Source organism: Somniosus microcephalus, unplaced genomic scaffold, assembly GCF_052327205.1.
Source record: "Somniosus microcephalus isolate GS21.2 unplaced genomic scaffold, FLI_Smic_1.0 unresolved_chr5, whole genome shotgun sequence".
Lineage (NCBI taxonomy): Eukaryota > Metazoa > Chordata > Chondrichthyes > Squaliformes > Somniosidae > Somniosus > Somniosus microcephalus.
Genome location: NW_028225183.1, coordinates 43,797,378 through 43,821,724, shown reverse-complemented (window position 1 = coordinate 43,821,724; position 24,347 = coordinate 43,797,378).

Sequence of the window (24,347 nt, the reverse complement as noted above, 5' to 3'; positions counted from 1 at the left end):
CACCTTTCTCTCTCCCTCTCCTGGTGTCTCTGAATCACTACACTGAGTTACACACCTTTATCTCTCTCCCTCTACCGGTGTCTCTCCATCACAACGCAGAGTTACACATCTTTCTCTCTCTCTCCCTCTCCTGGTGTCTCTCTATCACTACACAGTGTTACCCACCTTTCTCTCTCTCTCCCTCTCCCGGTGTCTCTCTATCACTACACAGATTTACACACCTTTCTCTCTCTCTTTCTCTCCTGGTGTCTCTCTATCACTACACAGAGTTACACACCTTTCTCTCTCACACTCTCCTGGTGTCTCTCTATCACTGCACAGAGTCACACACCTTTCTCTCTCTCCCTCTCCTGGTGTCTCTCTATGACTACACTGAGTTACACACCTTTCCCTCTCTCTCCCTCAGCCTGTGCCTCTCTATCACTACACAGACTTACACACCTTTCTTTCTCTTTCCCTCTCCTGGTTCCTCTCTATCACTGCACAGAGTTACACACCTTTCTCTATCTCTCCCTCTCCTGGTGTCTCTCTATCACTACACAGAGTTACACACCTTTCTCTCTCTCTCCCTCTCCTGGTGTCTCTCTAAAACTACACAGTGTTACACACCTTTCTGTCTCTCACCCTCTCCTGGTGTCTCTCTATCACTACACAGAGTTACACACCTTTCTCTCTCTCTCCCTCTCCTGATGTCTCTCTATCACTACACAGAGTGACACACCTTTCTCTCTCTCTCCCTCTCCTAGTGTCTCTCCAGCACTACACAGAGCTACACACCTTTCTCTCTCTCCCTCTCCTGGTGTCTCTCTATCACTGCACAGAGTTACACACCTTTCTCTCTTTCTCCCTCTCCTGGTGTCTCTATCACAGCACAGAGTTACACACCTTTCTCTCTCTCTCCCTCTCCTGGTGTCTCTCTATCACTACACAGAGTTACGCACATTTCTCTCTCTCTCTGTCTCTCTCTCTGTCTCTCTCTCTCTCTCTGTCTCTCTCTCTCTCTCTGTCTCTCTCTCTCTCTGTCTCTCTCTCTCTCTGTCTCTCTCTCTCTCTCTCTCTCTCTGTCTCTCTCTCTGTCTCTCTCTCTGTCTCTCTCAGTTCAGTTCAGTTCAGTTCAAATGCTTTATTGGCATGAAAGTTTACAGAGAACCATATTGCCAAAGCTTACATACCAAAAAGGTACAGTTTTCCAACATTCTGTAGGTGTCAATCGATTTGACATTTGTTGGGTACATACAATATTACTTTTAAACAATATTAATTTTAAACAGTCTTTCTACTTCATTTGGTACGTTCAATATTAATTTTAAACAGTCTTACTTTTAAACAGTCCTCAGGTTGTGACATGTTGTTACATATTTGGCCCCAAGGTATGGTCTGTCTCCTTCTCCTAGGACTAATCTCAATTTTGACAGATCATCCAATTCCTTGAAATCTGGGGTTGTTTGGCTTAGCTTGTTGAATAATATGTTTCTTGATGTGTTGAATTTTTCGCATTTTAGGAGAAAATGCATTCCTCTCCTGGTGTCTCTCTATCACTACACAGAGTTACCCACCTTTCTCTCTCCCTCCCTCTACTGGTGTCTCCCTATCACTACACAGAGTTACACACCTTTCTCTATCTCTCCCTCTCCTGGTGTCTCTCTATCACTGCACAGAGTTACACACCTTTCTCTCTCTCTTCCTCTCCTGGTGTCTCTCTATTACTACACAGAGTTACACATCTTTCTCTCTCTCGCCCTCTCCTTGTGTCTCTCTATCACTACACAGAGTTACACACCTTTCTCTCTCCCTCTCCTGGTGTCTCTCTGTCACTACACTGAGTTACACACCTTTCTCTCTCTCCCTCTACCGGTGTCTCTCTATCACTACACAGAGTTACACACCTTTCTCTCTCTCTCCCTCTCCTGGTGCCTCTCTATCACTGCACAGAGTTACACACCTTTCTCTCTCTCTCCCTCTCCTGGTGTCTCTCTATCACTACACAGAGTTACACACCTTTCTCTCTCTCCCTCTACCGGTGTCTCTCTATCACTACACAGAGTTACACACCTCTCTCTCTCACCCTCTCCTGGTGTCTCTCTATCACTGCACAGAGTGACACACCTTTTTCTCTCTCCCTCTCCTGGTGTCTCTCTATGACTACACAGATTTACACACCTTTCTCTCCATCTCCCTCTCCTGGTGTCTCTCTATCACTGCACAGAGTTACACAACTTTCTCTCTCTCCCCCTCTCCCGGTGTGTCTCTATCACTACACAGAGTTAAACACCTTTCTCTCTCTCTCCCTCTCCTGGTGTCTCTCTATCACTACACAGAGTTACACACCATTCTCTCTCTCTCCCTCTCCTGGTGTCTGTCTATCACTACACAGAGTTACATACCTTTCTCTCTCTCTCCCTCTCCTGTTGTCTCTCCATCACTACACAGAGTTACACACCTTTCTCTCTCTCTCCCTCTCCTGGTGTCTCTCTATCACTACACAGAATTACGCACCTTTCTCTCTCTCTCCCTCTCCTGGTGTCTCTCTTTCACAACACAGAGTTACACACCTTTCTCTCTCTCTCCCTCTCCTGGTGTCTCTCTATCACTGCACAGAGTTACACACCTTTCTCTCTCTCTCCCTCTCCTGGTGTCTCTCTATCACTACACAGAGTTACACATCATTCTCTCTCTCTCCCTCTCCCGGTGTCTCTCTATCACTACACAGAGTTACACAACTTTCTCTCTCTCTCCCTCTCCTGGTGTCCCTCTATCACTACACAGAGTTACACACCTTTCTCTCTCTCTTCCTCTCCTGGTGTCTCTCTATCACTACACAGAGTTACACACCTTTCTCTCTCTCTCCCTCTCCTGGTGTCTCTCTAACACTACACAGTGTTACCCACCTTTCTCTCTCTCTCCCTCTCGCGGTGTCTCTCTATCACTACACAGATTTACACACCTTTCTCTCTCTCTCTCTCTCCTGGTGTCTCTCTATCACTACACAGAGTTACCCACCTTTCTCTCTCTCTCTCCCTCTCCCGGTGTCTCCCTGTCACTACACAGAGTTACAGACCTTTCTCTCTCTCTCCCTCTCCTGGTGTCTCTCTATCACTACACAGAGTTACACACCTTTCTCTCTCTCCCTCTCCTGGTGTCTCTCTATCACTACACAGAGTTACTCACCTTTCCCTCTCTCTCCCTCAGCCTGTGCCTCTCTATCACTACACAGAGTTACACACCTTTCTCGCTCTCCCTCTCCTGGTGTCTCTCTATCACTACACAGAGTTACACACCTTTCTCTCTCTCTCCCTCTCCTGGTGTCTCTCTATCACTACACAGAGTTACACATCTTTCTCTCTCTCGCCCTCTCCTTGTGTCTCTCTATCACTACACAGAGTTACACACCTTTCTCTCTCCCTCTCCTGGTGTCTCTCTATCACTACACTGAGTTACACACCTTTCTCTCTCTCACCTTCTCCTGGTGTCTCTCTATCACTGCACAGAGTTACACACCTTTCTCTCTCTCTCCCTCTCCTGGTGTCTCTCTATCACTACACAGAATTACACACCTTTCTCTCTCACCCTCTCCTGGTGTCACTATATCACTGCACAGAGTTACACACCTTTCTCTCTCTCTCTCTCTCCTGGTGTCTCTCTATCACTACACAGAATTACACACCTTTCTCTCTCTCCCCATCTCCTGGTATCTCTCTATCACTACACAGAGATACACACCTTTCTCTCTCTCTCCCTCTCCCGGTGTCTCTCTATCACTATACAGAGTTAGACACCTTTCTCTCTCTCTCCCTCTCCTGGTGTCTCTCTATCACAACACAGAGTTACACACCTTTCTCTCTCTCTCCCTCTCCTGGTGTCTCTCTATCACTACACAGAGTTACCCACCTTTCTCTCTCTCTCCCTCTCCCGGTGTCTCCCTGTCACTACACAGAGTTACAGACCTTTCTCTCTCTCTCTCTCTGCTGGTCTCTCTCTATCACAGCACAGAGTTACACACCTTTCTCTCTCACCCTCACCTGGTGTCTCTCTATCACTGCACAGAGTTACACACCTTTCTCTCTCTCCCTCTCCTGGTGTCTCTCTATCACTACACAGAGTTACACACCTTTCCCTCTCTCTCACTCAGCCTGTGCCTCTCTATCACGACACAGAGTTACACACCTTTCTCTCTCTCTCCCTCTCCTGGTGTCTCTCTATCACTGCACAGCGTCACACACCTTTCTCTATCTCTCCCTCTCCTGGTGTCTCTCTATCACTACACATAGTTACACACCTTTCTCTCTCTCTTCCTCCCCTGGTGTCTCTCTATCACGACAAAGAGTTACACATCTTTCTCTCTCTCGCCCTCTCCTGGTGTCTCTCTATCACTACACCGAGTTACGCACCTTTCTCTCTCCCTCTCCTGGTGTCTCTCTATCACTACACTGAGTTACACACCTTTCTCTCTCTCCCTCTTCCGGTGTCTCTCTATCACTACACAGAGTTACACACCTTTCTCTCTCTCTCCCACTCCTGGTGTCTCTCTATCACTACACAGAGTTACACACCTTTCTCTCTCTCTCCCTCTCCAGGTGTCTCTCTATCACTACACAGAGTTACACTCCTTTCTCTCTCTCTCCCTCTCCTGTTGTCCCTCTATCACTACACAGAGTTACACACCTTTCTCTCTCTCTTCCTCTACTGGCGTCTCTCTATCACTACACAGAGTTACACACCTTTATCTCTCTCGCCCTCTCCTGGTGTCTCTCTATCACTACACAGAGTTACACACCTTTCTCTCTCTCCCTCTCCTGGTGTCTCTCTTTCACTACACAGAGTTACACACGTTTCTCTCTGTCTCCCTCTCCAGGTGTCTCTCTATCACTACACAGAGTTACACACCTTTCTCCCTCTCTCCCTCGCCCGGTGTCTCTCTATCACTACACAGAGTTACACACCTTTCTCTCTCTCTCCCACTCCTGGTGTCTCTCTATCACTACACAGAGTTACACACCTTTCTCTCTCTCTCCCTCTCCTGGTGTCTCTCTATCACTGCACAGAGTTACACACCTTTCTCTCTCTCTCTCTCTCCTGGTGTCTCTCTATCACGACACAGAGTTACACACCTTTCTCTCTCTCTCCCTCTCCAGGTGTCTCTCTATCACTACACAGAGTTACACACCTTTCTCTCTCTCTCCCTCGCCCGGTGTCTCTCTATCACCACACAGAGTTACACACCTTTCTCTCTCTCTCCCTCTCCTGTTGTCCCTCTATCACTACACAGAGTTACACACCTTTCTCTCTCTCTTCCTCTACTGGCGTCTCTCTATCACTACACAGAGTTACACACCTTTCTCTCTCTCGCCCTCTCCTGGTGTCTCTCTATCACTACACAGAGTTACACACCTTTCTCTCTCTCCCTCTCCTGGTGTCTCTCTTTCACTACACAGAGTTACACACGTTTCTCTCTGTCTCCCTCTCCAGGTGTCTCTCTATCACTACACAGAGTTACAAACCTTTCTCTCTCTCTCCCTCTCCTGGTGTCTCTCTATCACAACACAGAGTTACACACCTTTCTCTCTCTCTCCCTCTCCTGGTGTCTCTCTATCACTACACAGAGTTACCCACCTTTCTCTCTCTCTCCCTCTCCCGGTGTCTCTCTATCACTACACAGAGTTACACACCTTTCTCTCGCTCTCTCTCTGCTGGTGTTTCTCTATCACTACACAGAGTTACACACCTTTCTCTCTCACCCTCTCCTGGTGTCTCTCTAACGCTGCACAGAGTTACACACCTTTCTCTCTCTCTCCCTCTCCTGGTGTCTCTCTATCACTACAAAGAGTTACACAACTTTCTCTCTCTCTCCCTCTCCTGGTGTCTCTCTATCACTACACAGATTTACACACCTTTCTCTCTCTCTCCCTCTCCTGGTGTCTCTCTATCACTGCACAGAGTTACACACCTTTCTCTCTCTCTCTCTCCCTCTCCTGGAGTCTCTCTATCACTACACAGATTTACACACCTTTCTCTCTCTCTCTCCTGGTGTCTCTCTATCACTACACAGAGTTACACACCTTTCTCTCTCTTCCCATCAACTGGTATCTCTCTATCACTACACAGAGTTACACAGCTTTCTCTCTCTCTCCCTCTCCTGGTGTCTCTCTATCACTACACAGAGTAACACACCTTTCTCTCTTTCTTCCTCTACTGGCGTCTCTCTATCACTACACAGAGTTACACAGCTTTCTCTCTCTCTCCCTCTCCTGGTGTCTCTCTATCACTACACAGAGTAACACAAATTTATCTCTCTCTCTCTCTCCTGGTGTCTCTCTATCACTACACAGAGTTACACACCTTTCTCTCTCTCTTCCTCTACTGGCGTCTCTCTATCACTACACAGAGTTACACACCTTTCTCTCTCTCGCCCTCTCCTGGTGTCTCTCTATCACTACACAGAGTTACACACCTTTCTCTCTCTCCCTCTCCTGGTGTCTCTCTTTCACTACACAGAGTTACACACGTTTCTCTCTGTCTCCCTCTCCAGGTGTCTCTCTATCACTACACAGAGTTACACACCTTTCTCCCTCTCTCCCTCGCCCGGTGTCTCTCTATCACTACACAGAGTTACACACCTTTCTCTCTCTCTCCCACTCCTGGTGTCTCTCTATCACTACACAGAGTTACACACCTTTCTCTCTCTCTCCCTCTCCTGGTGTCTCTCTATCACTGCACAGAGTTACACACCTTTCTCTCTCTCTCTCTCTCCTGGTGTCTCTCTATCACGACACAGAGTTACACACCTTTCTCTCTCTCTCCCTCTCCAGGTGTCTCTCTATCACTACACAGAGTTACACACCTTTCTCTCTCTCTCCCTCGCCCGGTGTCTCTCTATCACCACACAGAATTACACACCTTTCTCTCTCTCTCCCTCTCCTGTTGTCCCTCTATCACTACACAGAGTTACACACCTTTCTCTCTCTCTTCCTCTACTGGCGTCTCTCTATCACTACACAGAGTTACACACCTTTCTCTCTCTCGCCCTCTCCTGGTGTCTCTCTATCACTACACAGAGTTACACTCCTTTCTCTCTCTCCCTCTCCTGGTGTCTCTCTTTCACTACACAGAGTTACACACGTTTCTCTCTGTCTCCCTCTCCAGGTGTCTCTCTATCACTACACAGAGTTACACACCTTTCTCCCTCTCTCCCTCGCCCGGTGTCTCTCTATCACTACACAGAGTTACACACCTTTCTCTCTCTCTCCCTCTCCTGGTGTCTCTCAATCACTACACAGAGTTACACACCTTTCTCTCTCTCTCCCTCTCCTTGTGTCTCTCTATCACTACACAGAGTTACAAACCTTTCTCTCTCTCTCCCTCTCCTGGTGTCTCTCTATCACAACACAGAGTTACACACCTTTCTCTCTCTCTCCCTCTCCTGGTGTCTCTCTATCACTACACAGAGTTACCCACCTTTCTCTCTCTCTCCCTCTCCCGGTGTCTCTCTATCACTACACAGAGTTACACACCTTTCTCTCGCTCTCTCTTTGCTGGTGTTTCTCTATCACTACACAGAGTTACACACCTTTCTCTCTCACCCTCTCCTGGTGTCTCTCTAACGCTGCACAGAGTTACACACCTTTCTCTCTCTCTCCCTCTCCTGGTGACTCTCTATCACTACACAGAGTTACACAACTTTCTCTCTCTCTCCCTCTCCTGGTGTCTCTCTATCACTGCACAGAGTTACACACCTTTCTCTCTCTCTCTCTCCCTCTCCTGGAGTCTCTCTATCACTACACAGATTTACACACCTTTCTCTCTCTCTCTCCTGGTGTCTCTCTATCACTACACAGAGTTACACACCTTTCTCTCTCTTCCCATCAACTGGTATCTCTCTATCACTACACAGAGTTACACAGCTTTCTCTCTCTCTCCCTCTCCTGGTGTCTCTCTATCACTACACAGAGTAACACACCTTTCTCTCTTTCTTCCTCTACTGGCGTCTCTCTATCACTACACAGAGTTACACAGCTTTCTCTCTCTCTCTCTCTCCTGGTGTCTCTCTATCACTACACAGAGTTACACACCTTTCTCTCTCTCTCCTTCTCCAGGTGTCTCTCTATCACTACACAGAGTTATACACCTTTCTCTCTCTCTCCCTCGCCCGGTGTCTCTCTATCACTACACAGTGTAACACACCTTTCTCTCTGTCTTCCTCTCCTGGTGTCTCTCTATCACTACACTGAGTTACACACCTTTCTCTCTCTCGCCCTCTCCTGTGTCTCTATCACTACACAGAGTTACACACCTTTCTCTCTCTCTCCCTCTCCCGGTGTCTCTCTATCTCTACACAGAGTTACACACCTTTCTCTCTCTCTCCCTCTCCTAGTGTCTCTCTATCACAACACAGAGTTACACACCTTTCTCTCTCTCTCCCTCTCCTGGTGTCTCTCTATCACTACACAGAGTTACCCACCTTTCTCTTTCTCTCCCTCTTCCGGTGTCTCTCTATCACTACACAGAGTTACAGACCTTTCTCAGTTCAGTTCAGTTCAGTTCAAATGCTTTCTTGGCATGAAAGTTTAAAAGAACCATATTGCCAAAGCTTACATTGCAAAAAGGTACAGTTTTCCAACATTCTGTAGGTGTCAATCGATTTGACATTTGTTGGGTATATACAATATTACTTTTAAACAATATTAATTTTAAACAGTCTTTCTACTTCATTTGGTACGTTCAATATTAATTTTAAACAGTCTTACTTTTAAGCAGTCCTCAGGTTGTGACATGTTGTTACATATTTAGCCCCAAGGTATGGTCTGTCTCCTTCTCCTAGGACTAATCTCAATTTTGACAGATCATCCAATTCCTGGAAATCTGGGGTTGTTTGGCTTAGCTTGTTGAATAATATGTTTCTTGATGTGTTGAATTTTTCGCATTTTAGGAGGAAATGCATTTCTGTTTCAACCTCGCCAGCCAGACATTGATCGCATATTCTATTCTCTCTAGGCTGCCAGGATTTCTTGTATCTGCCTTTTTCAATTTCCAGTTGATGGTCGCTTAGTCTGTACCTGGTGAGGGTCTGTCTCTGTTTTGTGTCTCTGATGGTCGTGAGGTAGTCTGCCAGTTTATATTCTCTTTTTAGGGCCCGGTAACATTCTAATCTGCTTTGGCTTTCGGTTATTTTGTTCCAATGTTCCAGGTAGGTTTCTTTGCATTTTTTAATGATTTGGTTCACTCGGATTGGTGTTTGGACGGCTGTGTTGGTCTGGGGCTGGTCAGGGTCCGGCTGAGTACTTAGTTTCAGTAGCAGCTGACTCAGGGGACTCTTTTCTGGATTTAGCTCTTGGGTCTGAAAGGCTTTGAAATGAAGGGTGTCTGGGGAGCTAGATTTGAGGTGATTTAGGAAGTTTAGTGCTCGTTTTTGGATGTTTATTATCAGTGGGTATCTGCCTAGTTCGGCTCTGCATGCATGTGTTGGCGTTTTTCTTTGGGTGCGAAGGATGCTTCGGCAGAATTCTGCATGTAGGGCTTCTATTGTGTGTTTTTCCCATTTAGTGTAGCTTTGGTGATTTAGCGGGCCCCATACTTCACTACCGTACAGTGCAATGGGCAGGATTATGCTGTCAAAAATTTTGAGCCAGATTTTGATTGGGATTTGGATGTTGTAGAATTTTCTTTTTATTGCATATAGGGCTCTTCGGGATTTTTCTTTTAGTGCATTCACTGCTATGCTGAAGCTCCCTGATGCTGTAATAGTTAGACCAAGGTAGCTGTAGCTCATAGTGTGTCCTATAGTGGTATCACTGAGGGTAAACTGGTATTTGTTTTCCTGACATCTGGGTCTTTTCTGAAAAATCATGATGTTGGTTTTCTTTAGATTTACTGTTAGAGCCCAATTTTGGCAGTATTTGTCGAGTAGGTCTAGTTGTTGCTGTAATCCCTGTTCTGTGGGAGACAGCAGAACCAGGTCGTCCGCATAGAACAGGGACTTCACTTCTCCATCCAGGAGACGGAGACCTGGTGACTCGCTTTGCTCCAGCATGTCTGCTAATTCATTTATGTATATGTTGAACAGGGTCGGGCTCAAATTGCAGCCCTGCCGGACGCCTCTTCTCTGGGTGAAGAAATCGGTGCGTTTGTCTCCAATTTTGACCCCGCATTTGTTTTTCAGATACATTGATTTAATAAGGTCATAGACTTTGCCCCCTACTCCACACTGAAGAAGTTTATAATAGAGCCCTTCGTGCCATATAGAGTCAAAGGCTTTCTTGAAGTCGATGAAACAGGCGAATATTTTCCCATTTTTTGTTTGGTGTTTATGTTTTTCAATGAGGGTGTGAAGGGTATAGATATGGTCGGCGGTGCGGTGTTTTGGAAGAAAGCCTATTTGGTTTTTTCTTAGGATATTATGTTTGTTAAGAAAATCAAGTAATCTACTATTTAGAATACTGCAGAATAACTTCCCTAGACAACTGTTGACACAGATGCCGCGGTAGTTATTTGGGTCTGATTTGTTTCCACTTTTATATATGGGGGAGATTAGTCCTTGGCACCAGATATCGGGAAAACAGCCTGAGCGTAATATGATGTTGAATAGTTTGAGTATCGCACCCTGCATCTCCATATTGCTGAACTTTAGCATTTCATTTTTGATGTTGTCTGGGCCACAGGCTTTCTTTAGGTGGAGAGATTTTGTTTTTGTGGCCAGTTCTTTCCAAGTGATTGGGGAGTCTAGAGGGTTTTGGTTGTCTTTAATTGTTGCTTCTAATGTGTGGAGTTTTTCTGTGACCTGATGTTGACTTGGGTTTGTTTTGTTTTTTGGGATGTCTTTGTAGAGGTTTTCAAAATGTGTTCTCCAGATGTCGCCATCTTGGATTGGTAATGCTTGCAATTGCAATTGCAATTTCTCTCTCTCTCTCTCTCTGCTGGTGTCTCTCTATCACTGCACAGAGTTACACACCTTTCTCTCTCACCCTCTCCTGGTGTCTCTCTATCACTGCACAGAGTTACACACATTTCTCTCTCTCCCTCTCCTGGTGTCTCTCTATCACTACACAGAGTTACACACCTTTCCCTCTCTCTCACTCAGCCTGTGCCTCTCTATCACGACACAGAGTTACACACCTTTCTCCATCTCTCCCTCTCCTGGTGTCTCTCTATCACTGCACAGAGTTACACACCTTTCTCTCTCTCTCCCTCTCCTGTTGTCTCTCTATCACTACACAGAGTTACACATCTTTCTCTCTCTCGCCCTCTCCTGGTGTCTCTCTATCACTGCACAGAGTTACACACCTTTCTCTCTCTCTCCCTCTCCTGGTGTCTCTCTATCACTACACAGAGTTACACATCTTTCTCTCTCTCGCCCTCTCCTGGTGTCTCTCTATCGCTACACAGCGTTACATACCTTTCTCTCTCCCTCTCCCGGTGTCTCTCTATCACTACACAGAGTTACACACCTTTCTCTCTCTCTCTCTCTGCTGGTGTCTCTCTATCACTACACAGAGTTACACACCTTTCTCTCTCACCCTCTCCTGGTGTCTCTCTATCACTGCACAGAGTTACACACCTTTCTCTCTCTCCCTCTCCTGGTGTCTCTCGATCACTACACAGAGTTACACACCTTTCTCGATCTCTCCCTCTCCTGGTACCTCTCTATCACTGCACAGAGTTACACACCTTTCTCTCTCTCCCTCTCCTGGTGTCTCTGTATCACTACACAGAGTTACACACCTCTCTCTCTCTCTCCCTCTCCTGGTGTCGCTCTATCACTACACAGAGTTACACACCTTTCTCTCTCTCTCCCTCTCCTGGTGTCTCTCTATCACTACACAGAGTTACACATCTTTCTCTCTCTCGCCCTCTCCTGGTGTCTCTCTATTACTACACAGAGTTACACACCTTTCTCTCTCCCTCTCCTGGTGTCTCTCTATCACTACACTGAGTTACACACCTTTATCTCTCTCCCTCTACCGGTGTCTCTCTATCACTACACAGAGTTACACACCTTTCTCTCTCTCTCCCTCTCCTGGTGTCTCTCTATCACTACACAGTGTTACCCACCTTTCTCTCTCTCTCCCTCTCCCGGTGTCTCTCTATCACAACACAGAGTTACACACCGTTCTCTCTCACACTCTCCTGGTGTCTCTCTATCACTGCACAGAGTTACACACCTTTCTCTTTCTCCCTCTCCTGGTCTCTCTCTATCACAACACAGATTTACACACCTTTCTCTCTTTCTCTCTCTCCTGGTGTCTCTCTATCACTACACAGAGTTACACACCGTTCTCTCTCACACTCTCCTGGTGTCTCTCTATCACTGCACAGAGTTACACACCTTTCTCTTTCTCCCTCTCCTGGTCTCTCTCTATCACTACACAGAGTTACTCACCTTTCTTTCTCTCTCCCTCTCCTGGTGTCTCTCTATCACTGCACAGAGTTACACACCTTTCTCTCTCTATTCCACTCCTGGTGTCTCTCGATCACTACACAGAGTTACACACCTTTCCCTCTCTCTCACTCAGCCTGTGCCTCTCTATCACTACACAGAGTTACACACCTTTCTCTCTCTCTCCCTCTCCTGTTGTCTCTCTATCACTACACAGAGTTACACACCTTTCTCAATCTCTCCCTCTCCTGGTGTCTCTCTATCACTGCACAGAGTTACACACCTTTCTCTCTCTCTCCCTTTCCTGGTGTCTCTCTATCACTACACAGAGTTACACAACTTTCTCTCTCTCTCCCTCTCCTGGTGTCTCTCTATCACTACACAGAGTTACACACCTTTCTCTCTCTCTTCCTCTCCTGGTGTCTCTCTATCACGACACAGAGTTACACATCTTTCTCTCTCTCGCCCTCTCCTGGTGTCTCTCTATCGCTACACAGAGTTACACACCTTTCTCTCTCCCTCTCCTGGTGTCTCTCTATCACTACACTGAGTTACACACCTTTCTCTCTCTCCCTCTACCGGTGTCTCTCTATCAATACACAGAGTTACACACCTTTCTCTCTCCCTCCCTCTCCTGGTGTCTCTCTTTCACTACACAGAGTTACACACCTTTCTCTCTCTCTCCCTCTCCTCGTGTTTCTCTATCACTACACAGAGTTACACACCTTTCTCTCTCTCTTCCTCTCCTGGTGTCTCTCTAACACTACACAGTGTTACACATCTTTCTCTCGCTCTCTCTCTCAGGGAGGACACAAATAACCTCCCAGGAATATCGGCAAACATGGGGACTAATGAGAGGGAGGAGCTGACAGAAATTAGTATCTCTAGGGATATGGTGTTGGGTAAGTTGAGGGGACTGAAGGCCGACAAATCCCCGGGGCCTGATAAACTACATCCTAGGGTACTTAAGGAGGTGGCCCTGGAGATAGCAGATGCTCTAAGGATCATCTTCCGGAACTCCATTGATTCGGGAACAGTACCCGTGGATTGGAGGGCAGCTAATGTTACCCCAATATTTAAAAAGGGGGGTAGAGAGAAAGCAGGGAATTATAGACCAGTAAGCCTTAAATCGGTTGTGGGCAAAATGCTAGAGTCCATTATTAAGGATAAAATAGCGGAGCACTTGACAAATGGGGAAAGGATCGGACAGAGTCAACATGGATTTACAAAGGGTAAATCGTGTTTGACTAATCTGCTGGAATTTTTTGAGGAAGTAACTGGTAAAATAGATGGGGGAGAGCCAGTGGATGTGGTGTACCTTGCCTTCCAGAAAGCCTTCGATAAGGTTCCACACAAAAGATTATCATGCAAAATTAAGGCTCATGGGATTGGGGGCAAAGTATTAACGTGGATAGAGAACTGGCTGGCGGATAGAAAACAGAGAGTTGGAATAAACGGCTCGTTTTCGGAGTGGCAGGCAGTGACCAGCGGGGTGCCGCAAGGATCTGTCCTGGGACCCCAGCTGTTCACAATATATATAAATGATCTGGATCAGGGAATTGGATGCAATATTTCCAAATTCGCTGACGACACTAAACTAGGAGGAGGGGTTGGCTCTGATGAGGATGTCAGGAGGCTACAGTGCGATTTGGACAGGTTGGGGGAATGGGCGGATACGTGGCAGATGCACTATAATGCGGATAAATGCGAGGTTATCCACTTTGGGGGTAAAAACAGGAGGGTAGATTATTATCTAAATGGCAATAGATTGGGAGATGGGGAATTGCAGAGGGACCTGGGTGTTCTTGTGCACCAGTCACTGAAGGAGAGCATGCAGGTGCAACAGGCGATTAAGAAGGCAAATGGTATGTTGGCCTTCATATCAAGGGGGTTCGAGTATAGGAATAGGGATACCTTACTACAGCTGTACAAGGTGCTGGTGAGACCGCATCTGGAGTATTGTTTACAGTTTTGGTCGCCCCATCTGCGGAAGGATGTTCTTGCCATGGAAAGAGTGCAACGGCGATTCACCAGGCTGATACCTGGAATGGCGGGAATGACCTACGAAGAGAGATTAAATAGTTTGGGCTTGTACTCACTGGAGTTAGAAGATTGAGAGGGGATCTCATCGAAACATATAAAATTATGGCAGGCCTGGACAGGCTGAATTCAGAGAGAATGTTTCCAATGGCCGGGGAGCACAGAACCAGGGGCCACAGTCTAAAAATAGCGGGCAAATCATTTAAAACAGAGATGAGGAAGAATTTCTTCACTCAAAGAGTGGTGAGCCTGTGGAATTCCCTGCCACAGAGGGCTGTGAAGGCTAATTCAATAAATATTTTCAAGAGAGAATTGGATATATTTCTGAAGGCTAAGGGGATAAAGGGTTACGGAGAAAAGGCGGGGACGGGGTACTGAACTGGTAAGATCAGCCATGATCTCATTGAATGGCGGAGCAGGCTCGAAGGGCCGAATGGCCTACTCCTGTTCCTATCTCTATGTATCTATGTAACACAGAGTTACACACCTTTCTTTCTCTCCCTCTCCTGGTGTTTCTATATCACTACACAGAGTTACACATCTTTCTCTCTCTCTTCCTCTCCTGGTGTCTCTCCAACACTACACAGTGTTACACATCTTTCTCTCTCTCTCCCTCTCCTGGTGTCTCTCTATCACTACACAGAGTTACACACCTTTCTCTCTCTCTCCCTCTCCTGGTGTCTCTCCATCACTACACAGTGTTACCCACCTTTCTCTCTCTCTCCCTCTCTCGGTGTCTCTCTATCACTACACAGAGTTACACACCTTTCTCTCTCTCTCCCTCTCCCGGTGTCTCTCTATCACTACACAGAGTTACAGACCTTTCTCTCTCTCTCTCTCTGCTGGTGTCTCTCTATCACTGCACAGAGTTACACACCTTTCCCTCTCTCTCACTCAGCCTGTGCCTCTCTATCACGACAGAGTTACACACCTTTCTCTCTCTCGCCCTCTCCTGTGTCTCTATCACTACACAGAGTTACACACCTTTCTCTCTCTCTCCCTCTCCCGGTGTCTCTCTATCACTACACAGAGTTACACACCTTTCTCTCTCTCTCCCTCTCCTGGTGTCTCTCGATCACAACACAGAGTTATACACCTTTCTCTCTCTCTCCCTCTCCTGGTGTCTCTCTATCACTACACAGAGTTACCCACCTTTCTCTCTCTCTCCCTCTTCCGGTGTCTCTCTATCACTACACAGAGTTACAGACTTTTCTCTCTCTCTCTCTCTGCTGGTGTCTCTCTATCACTGCACAGAGTTACACAACTTTCTCACTCACCCTCTCCTGGTGTCTCTCTATCACTGCACAGAGTTACACACATTTCTCTCTCTCCCTCTCCTGGTGTCTCTCTATCACTACAAAGAGTTACACACCTTTCCCTCTCTCTCACTCAGCCTGTGCCTCTCTGTCACGACACAGAGTTACAGACCTTTCTCTCTCTCTCCCTCTGCTGGTGTCTCTCTATCACTATACAGAGTTACACACCTTTCTCTCTCTCTCCCTCTCCAGGTGTCTCTCTATCACTACACAGAGTTACACACCTTTCTCTCTCTCTCCCTCGCCCGGTGTCTCTCTATCACTACACAGTGTTACACACCTTTCTCTCTCTCTCCCTCTCCTGGTGTCTCTCTATCACTACACAGAGTTACACACCTTTCTCTCTCTCTTCCTCTCCTGGTGTCTCTCTATCACTACACAGAGTTACTCACCTTTCTCTCTCTCGCCCTCTCCTGGTGCCTCTATCACTACACAGAGTTACACACCTTTTTCCCTCTCTCCCTCTCCCGGTGTCTCTCTATCAATACACAGAGTTACACAACTTTCTCTCTCTCTCCCTCTCCTGGTGTCTCTCTATCACAACACAGAGTTACACATCTTTCTCTCTCTCTCCCTCTCCTGGTGTCTCTCCATCACTACACAGAATTACACAGCTTTTTCTCTCTCTCCCTCTCCTGGTGTCTCTCTATCACTACACAGAGTTACACACCTTTCTCTCGCTCTCCCTCTCCTGGTGTCTCTCTATTACTACACAGAGTTACGCATCTTTCTCTCTCATCCCTCTCCTGGTGTCTCTCTATCACTACACAGAGTTACACACCTTACTCTCTCTCTCCCTCTCCTGGTGTCTCTCTATCACTACACAGAGTTATACACCTTTCCCTCTCTCTCCTTCTCCTTGTGTCTCTCTATCACTACACAGAGTTACACACCTTTCTCTCTCTCTCCCTCTCCTGGTGCCTCTCTATCACTACACAGAGTTACACACATTTCTCTCTCTCTCCCTCTCCTGTTGCCTCTCCATCATTGCACAGAGCTACACACGTTTATTTCCCTCTCCCTCTCCTGTTGTCCCTCTATCACTGCACAGAGTTACACACCGTTCTCTCTCTCTCCCTCTACTGGTGTCTCTCTATCACTACACAGTGTTACACACATTTCTCTCTCTCTCCCTCTCCTGGTGTCTCTCTATCACTACACTGAGTAACACACCTTTCTCTCTCTCCCTCTACCAGTGTCTCTCTCTCACAACACAGAGTTACACACCTTTCTCTCTCTCTCCCTCTCCTGGTGCCTCTCTACCACAACACAGAGTTACACACCTTTCTCTCTCTCTCCCTCTCCTGGTGTCTCTCTATGACTACACAGAGTTACCCTCCTTTCTCTCTCACTCCCTCTCCCGGTGTCTCTCTATCACTACACAGAGTTACACACCTTTCTCTCGCTCTCCCTCTCCAGGTGTCTCTCTATCACTACACAGAGTTACACACCTTTCTCTCTCTCTCCCTCGCCTGGTGTCTCTCTATCACTACACAGAGTTACACACCTTTCTCTCTCTTTCCCTCTCCTGGTGTCTCTCTATCACTACACAGAGTTACACATCTTTCTCTATCTCTTCCTCTCCTGGTGTCTCTCTATCCCTACACAGAGTTACACACCTTTCTCTCTCTCTCCCTCTCCTGTTGTCTCTCTATCACTGCACAGAGTTACACATCTTTCTCTCTCTCGCCCTCTCCTGGTGTCTCTCTATCACTGCACAGAGTTACACACCTTTCTCTCTCTCTCCCTCTCCTGGTGTCTCTCTATCACTACACAGAGTTACACATCTTTCTCTCTCTCGCCCACTCCTGGTGTCTCTCTATCGCTACACAGCGTTACATACCTTTCTCTCTCCCTCTCCCGGTGTCTCTCTATCACTACACAGAGTTACACACCTTTCTCTCTCTCTCTCTCTGCTGGTGTCTCTCTATCACTACACAGAGTTACACACCTTTCTCTCTCACCCTCTCCTGGTGTCTCTCTATCACTGCACAGAGTTACACACCTTTCTCTCTCTCCCTCTCCTGGTGTCTCTCGATCACTACACAGAGTTACACACCTTTCTCGATCTCTCCCTCTCCTGGTACCTCTCTATCACTGCACAGAGTTACACACCTTTCTCTCTCTCCCTCTCCTGGTGTCTCTGTATCACTACACAGAGTTACACACCTCTCTCTCGCTCTCCCTCTCCTGGTGTCTCTCTATCACTACACAGAGTTACACACCTTTCTCTCTCTCTCCCTCACCTGGTGTCTCTCTATCACTACACAGAGTTACACATCTTTCTCTCTCTCTCTTCCTCTCCCGGTGTCTCTCTATCACTACACAGAGTTACACATCTTTCTCTCTCTCGCCCTCTCCTGGTGTCTCTCTATTACTACACAGAGTTACACACCTTTCTCTCTCCCTCTCCTGGTGTCTCTCTATCACTACACTGAGTTACACACCTTTCTCTCTTTCTCTCTCTCCTGGTGTCTCTCTATCACTACACAGAGTTACACACCGTTCTCTCTCACACTCTCCTGGTGTCTCTCTATCACTGCACAGAGTTACACACCTTTCTCTTTCTCCCTCTCCTGGTCTCTCTCTATCACTACACAGAGTTACACACCTTTCCCTCTCTCTCCCTCAGCCTGTGTCTCTCTATCACTACACAGAGTTACTCACCTTTCTTTCTCTCTCCCTCTCCTGGTGTCTCTCTATCACTGCACAGAGTTACACACCTTTCTCTCTCTATTCCACTCCTGGTGTCTCTCGATCACTACACAGAGTTACACACCTTTCCCTCTCTCTCACTCAGCCTGTGCCTCTCTATCACTACACAGAGTTACACACCTTTCTCTCTCTCTCCCTCTCCTGTTGTCTCTCTATCACTACACAGAGTTACACACCTTTCTCAATCTCTCCCTCTCCTGGTGTCTCTCTATCACTGCACAGAGTTACACACCTTTCTCTCTCTCTCCCTTTCCTGGTGTCTCTCTATCACTACACAGAGTTACACAACTTTCTCTCTCTCTCCCTCTCCTGGTGTCTCTCTATCACTACACAGAGTTACACAGCTTTCTCTCTCTCTTCCTCTCCTGGTGTCTCTCTATCACGACACAGAGTTACACATCTTTCTCTCTCTCGCCCTCTCCTGGTGTCTCTCTATCGCTACACAGAGTTACACACCTTTCTCTCTCCCTCTCCTGGTGTCTCTCTATCACTACACTGAGTTACACACCTTTCTCTCTCTCCCTCTACCGGTGTCTCTCTATCAATACACAGAGTTACACACCTTTCTCTCTCCCTCCCTCTCCTGGTGTCTCTCTTTCACTACACAGAGTTACACACCTTTCTCTCTCTCTCCCTCTCCTCGTGTTTCTCTATCACTACACAGAGTTACACACCTTTCTCTCTCTCTTCCTCTCCTGGTGTCTCTCTAACACTACACAGTGTTACACATCTTTCTCTCGCTCTCTCTCTCAGGGAGGACACAAATAACCTCCCAGGAATATCGGCAAACATGGGGACTAATGAGAGGGAGGAGCTGACAGAAATTAGTATCTCTAGGGATATGGTGTTGGGTAAGTTGAGGGGACTGAAGGCCGACAAATCCCCGGGGCCTGATAAACTACATCCTAGGGTACTTAAGGAGGTGGCCCTGGAGATAGCAGATGCTCTAAGGATCATCTTCCGGAACTCCATTGATTCGGGAACAGTACCCGTGGATTGGAGGGCAGCTAATGTTACCCCAATATTTAAAAAGGGGGGTAGAGAGAAAGCAGGGAATTATAGACCAGTAAGCCTTACATCGGTTGTGGGCAAAATGCTAGAGTCCATTATTAAGGATAAAATAGCGGAGCACTTGACAAATGGGGAAAGGATCGGACAGAGTCAACATGGATTTACAAAGGGTAAATCGTGTTTGACTAATCTGCTGGAATTTTTTGAGGAAGTAACTGGTAAAATAGATGGGGGAGAGCCAGTGGATGTGGTGTACCTTGCCTTCCAGAAAGCCTTCGATAAGGTTCCACACAAAAGATTATCATGCAAAATTAAGGCTCATGGGATTGGGGGCAAAGTATTAACGTGGATAGAGAACTGGCTGGCGGATAGAAAACAGAGAGTTGGAATAAACGGCTCGTTTTCGGAGTGGCAGGCAGTGACCAGCGGGGTGCCGCAAGGATCTGTCCTGGGACCCCAGCTGTTCACAATATATATAAATGATCTGGATCAGGGAATTGGATGCAATATTTCCAAATTCGCTGACGACACTAAACTAGGAGGAGGGGTTGGCTCTGATGAGGATGTCAGGAGGCTACAGTGCGATTTGGACAGGTTGGGGGAATGGGCGGATACGTGGCAGATGCACTATAATGCGGATAAATGCGAGGTTATCCACTTTGGGGGTAAAAACAGGAGGGTAGATTATCTAAATGGCAATAGATTGGGAGATGGGGAAGTGCAGAGGGACCTGGGTGTTCTTGTGCACCAGTCACTGAAGGAGAGCATGCAGGTGCAACAGGCGATTAAGAAGGCAAATGGTATGTTGGCCTTCATATCAAGGGGGTTCGAGTATAGGAATAGGGATACCTTACTACAGCTGTACAAGGTGCTGGTGAGACCGCATCTGGAGTATTGTTTACAGTTTTGGTCGCCCCATCTGCGGAAGGATGTTCTTGCCATGGAAAGAGTGCAACGGCGATTCACCAGGCTGATACCTGGAATGGCGGGAATGACCTACGAAGAGAGATTAAATAGTTTGGGCTTGTACTCACTGGAGTTAGAAGATTGAGAGGGGATCTCATCGAAACATATAAAATTATGGCAGGCCTGGACAGGCTGAATTCAGAGAGAATGTTTCCAATGGCCGGGGAGCACAGAACCAGGGGCCACAGTCTAAAAATAGCGGGCAAATCATTTAAAACAGAGATGAGGAAGAATTTCTTCACTCAAAGAGTGGTGAGCCTGTGGAATTCCCTGCCACAGAGGGCCTTGAAGGCAAATTCAATAAATATTTTCAAGAGAGAATTGGATATATTTCTGAAGGCTAAGGGGATAAAGGGTTACGGAGAAAAGGCGGGGACGGGGTACTGAACTGGTAAGATCAGCCATGATCTCATTGAATGGCGGAGCAGGCTCGAAGGGCCGAATGGCCTACTCCTGTTCCTATCTCTATGTATCTATGTAACACAGAGTTACACACCTTTCTCTCTCTCTCCCTCTCCTGGTGTTTCTATATCACTACACAGAGTTACACATCTTTCTCTCTCTCTTCCTCTCCTGGTGTCTCTCCAACACTACACAGTGTTACACATCTTTCTCTCTCTCTCCCTCTCCTGGTGTCTCTCTATCACTACACAGAGTTACACACCTTTCTCTCTCTCTCCCTCTCCTGATGTCTCTCTCTCACGACACAGAGTTACTCACCTTTCTCTCTCTCTCCCTCTCCTGGTGTCTCTCCATCACTACACAGTGTTACCCACCTTTCTCTCTCTCTCCCTCTCTCGGTGTCTCTCTATCACTACACAGAGTTACACACCTTTCTCTCTCTCTCCCTCTCCCGGTGTCTCTCTATCACTACACAGAGTTACAGACCTTTCTCTCTCTCTCTCTCTGCTGGTGTCTCTCTATCACTGCACAGAGTTACACACCTTTCCCTCTCTCTCACTCAGCCTGTGCCTCTCTATCACGACAGAGTTACACACCTTTCTCTCTCTCGCCCTCTCCTGTGTCTCTATCACTACACAGAGTTACACACCTTTCTCTCTCTCTCCCTCTCCCGGTGTCTCTCTATCACTACACAGAGTTACACACCTTTCTCTCTCTCTCCCTCTCCTGGTGTCTCTCGATCACAACACAGAGTTATACACCTTTCTCTCTCTCTCCCTCTCCTGGTGTCTCTCTATCACTACACAGAGTTACCCACCTTTCTCTCTCTCTCCCTCTTCCGGTGTCTCTCTATCACTACACAGAGTTACAGACTTTTCTCTCTCTCTCTCTCTGCTGGTGTCTCTCTATCACTGCACAGAGTTACACAACTTTCTCACTCACCCTCTCCTGGTGTCTCTCTATCACTGCACAGAGTTACACACATTTCTCTCTCTCCCTCTCCTGGTGTCTCTCTATCACTACAAAGAGTTACACACCTTTCCCTCTCTCTCACTCAGCCTGTGCCTCTCTGTCACGACACAGAGTTACAGACCTTTCTCTCTCTCTCCCTCTGCTGGTGTCTCTCTATCACTACACAGAGTTACACACCTTTCTCTCTCTCTCCCTCTCCAGGTGTCTCTCTATCACTACACAGAGTTACACACCTTTCTCTCTCTCTCCCTCGCCCGGTGTCTCTCTATCACTACACAGTGTTACACACCTTTCTCTCTCTCTCCCTCTCCTGGTGTCTCTCTATCACTACACAGAGTTACACACCTTTCTCTCTCTCTTCCTCTCCTGGTGTCTCTCTATCACTACACAGAGTTACTCACCTTTCTCTCTCTCGCCCTCTCCTGGTGCCTCTATCACTACACAGAGTTACACAACTTTTTCCCTCTCTCCCTCTCCCGGTGTCTCTCTATCAATACACAGAGTTACACAACTTTCTCTCTCTCTCCCTCTCCTGGTGTCTCTCTATCACAACACAGAGTTACACATCTTTCTCTCTCTCTCCCTCTCCTGGTGTCTCTCCATCACTACACAGAATTACACAGCTTTTTCTCTCTCTCCCTCTCCTGGTGTCTCTCTATCACTACACAGAGTTACAGACCTTTCTCTCGCTCTCCCTCTCCTGGTGTCTCTCTATTACTACACAGAGTTACGCATCTTTCTCTCTCATCCCTCTCCTGGTGTCTCTCTATCACTACACAGAGTTACACACCTTACTCTCTCTCTCCCTCTCCTGGTGTCTCTCTATCACTACACAGAGTTATACACCTTTCCCTCTCTCTCCTTCTCCTTGTGTCTCTCTATCACTACACAGAGTTACACACCTTTCTCTCTCTCTCCCTCTCCTGGTGCCTCTCTATCACTACACAGAGTTACACACATTTCTCTCTCTCTCCCTCTCCTGTTGCCTCTCCATCATTGCACAGAGCTACACACGTTTATTTCCCTCTCCCTCTCCTGTTGTCCCTTTATCACTGCACAGAGTTACACACCGTTCTCTCTCTCTCCCTCTACTGGTGTCTCTCTATCACTACACAGTGTTACACACATTTCTCTCTCTCTCCCTCTCCTGGTGTCTCTCTCTCACAACACAGAGTTACACACCTTTCTCTCTCTCTCCCTCTACTGGTGTCTCTCTATCACTACACAGAGTTACACACCTTTCTCTCTCTCTCCCTCTCCTGGTGCCTCTCTACCACAACACAGAGTTACACACCTTTCTCTCTCTCTCCCTCTCCTGGTGTCTCTCTATGACTACACAGAGTTACCCACCTTTCTCTCTCACTCCCTCTCCCGGTGTCTCTCTATCACTACACAGAGTTACACACCTTTCTCTCGCTCTCCCTCTCCAGGTGTCTCTCTATCACTACACAGAGTTACACACCTTTCTCTCTCTCTCCCTCGCCCGGTGTCTCTCTATCACTACACAGAGTTACACACCTTTCTCTCTCTTTCCCTCTCCTGGTGTCTCTCTATCACTACACAGAGTTACACATCTTTCTCTATCTCTTCCTCTCCTGGTGTCTCTCTATCACGACACAGAGTTACTCACCTTTCTCTCTCTCGCCCTCTCCTGGCGTCTCTATCACTACACAGAGTTACACACCTTTCTCTCTCTCCCTCTCCTGGTGTCTCTCTATCACTACACAGTGTTACACACCTTTCTCCCTCTCTCCCTCTCCCGGTGTCTCTCTCTCACTACACAGAGTTACACACCTTTCTCTCTCTCTCCCTCTCCTGGTGTCTCTCGATCACAACACAGAGTTACACACCTTTCTCTCCCTCTCCCTCTCCTGGTGTCTCTCTATCACTACACAGAATTACACATCTTTTTCTATCTCTCCCTCTCCTGGTGTCTCTCTATCACTACACAGAGTTACACACCTTTCTATCGCTCTCCCTCTCCTGGTGTCTCTCTATCACTACATTGAGTTACGCACCTTTCTCTCTCATCCCACTCCTGGTGTCTCTCTATCACTACACAGTGTTACACACCTTACTCTCTCTCTCCCTCTCCTGGTGTCTCTCTATCACTACACAGAGTTACACACCTTTCCCTCTCTCTCCTTCTCCTTGTGTCTCTTTATCACAGCACAGAGTTACACACCTTTCTCTCTCTCTCCCTCTCCTGGTGCCTCTCTATCACTACACAGAGTTACACACATTTCTCTCTCACTCCCTCTCCTGTTGCCTCTCCATCACTGCACAGAGCTACACACGTTTATTTCACTCTCCCTCTCCTGTTGTCTCTCTATCACTACACAGAGTTACACACCGTTCTCTCTCTCTCCCTCTCCTGGTGTCTCTCTTTCACTACACAGAGTTACACAACTTTCTCTCTCTCTCCCTCTCCTGGTGTCTCTCTATCACTACACAGAGTTGCACACCTTTCTCTCTCTCTCCCTCTCCTGGTGTCACTCTATCACTACACAGAGTTACACCCATTTCTCTCTCTCTCCCTCTCCTGGTGTCTCTCTATC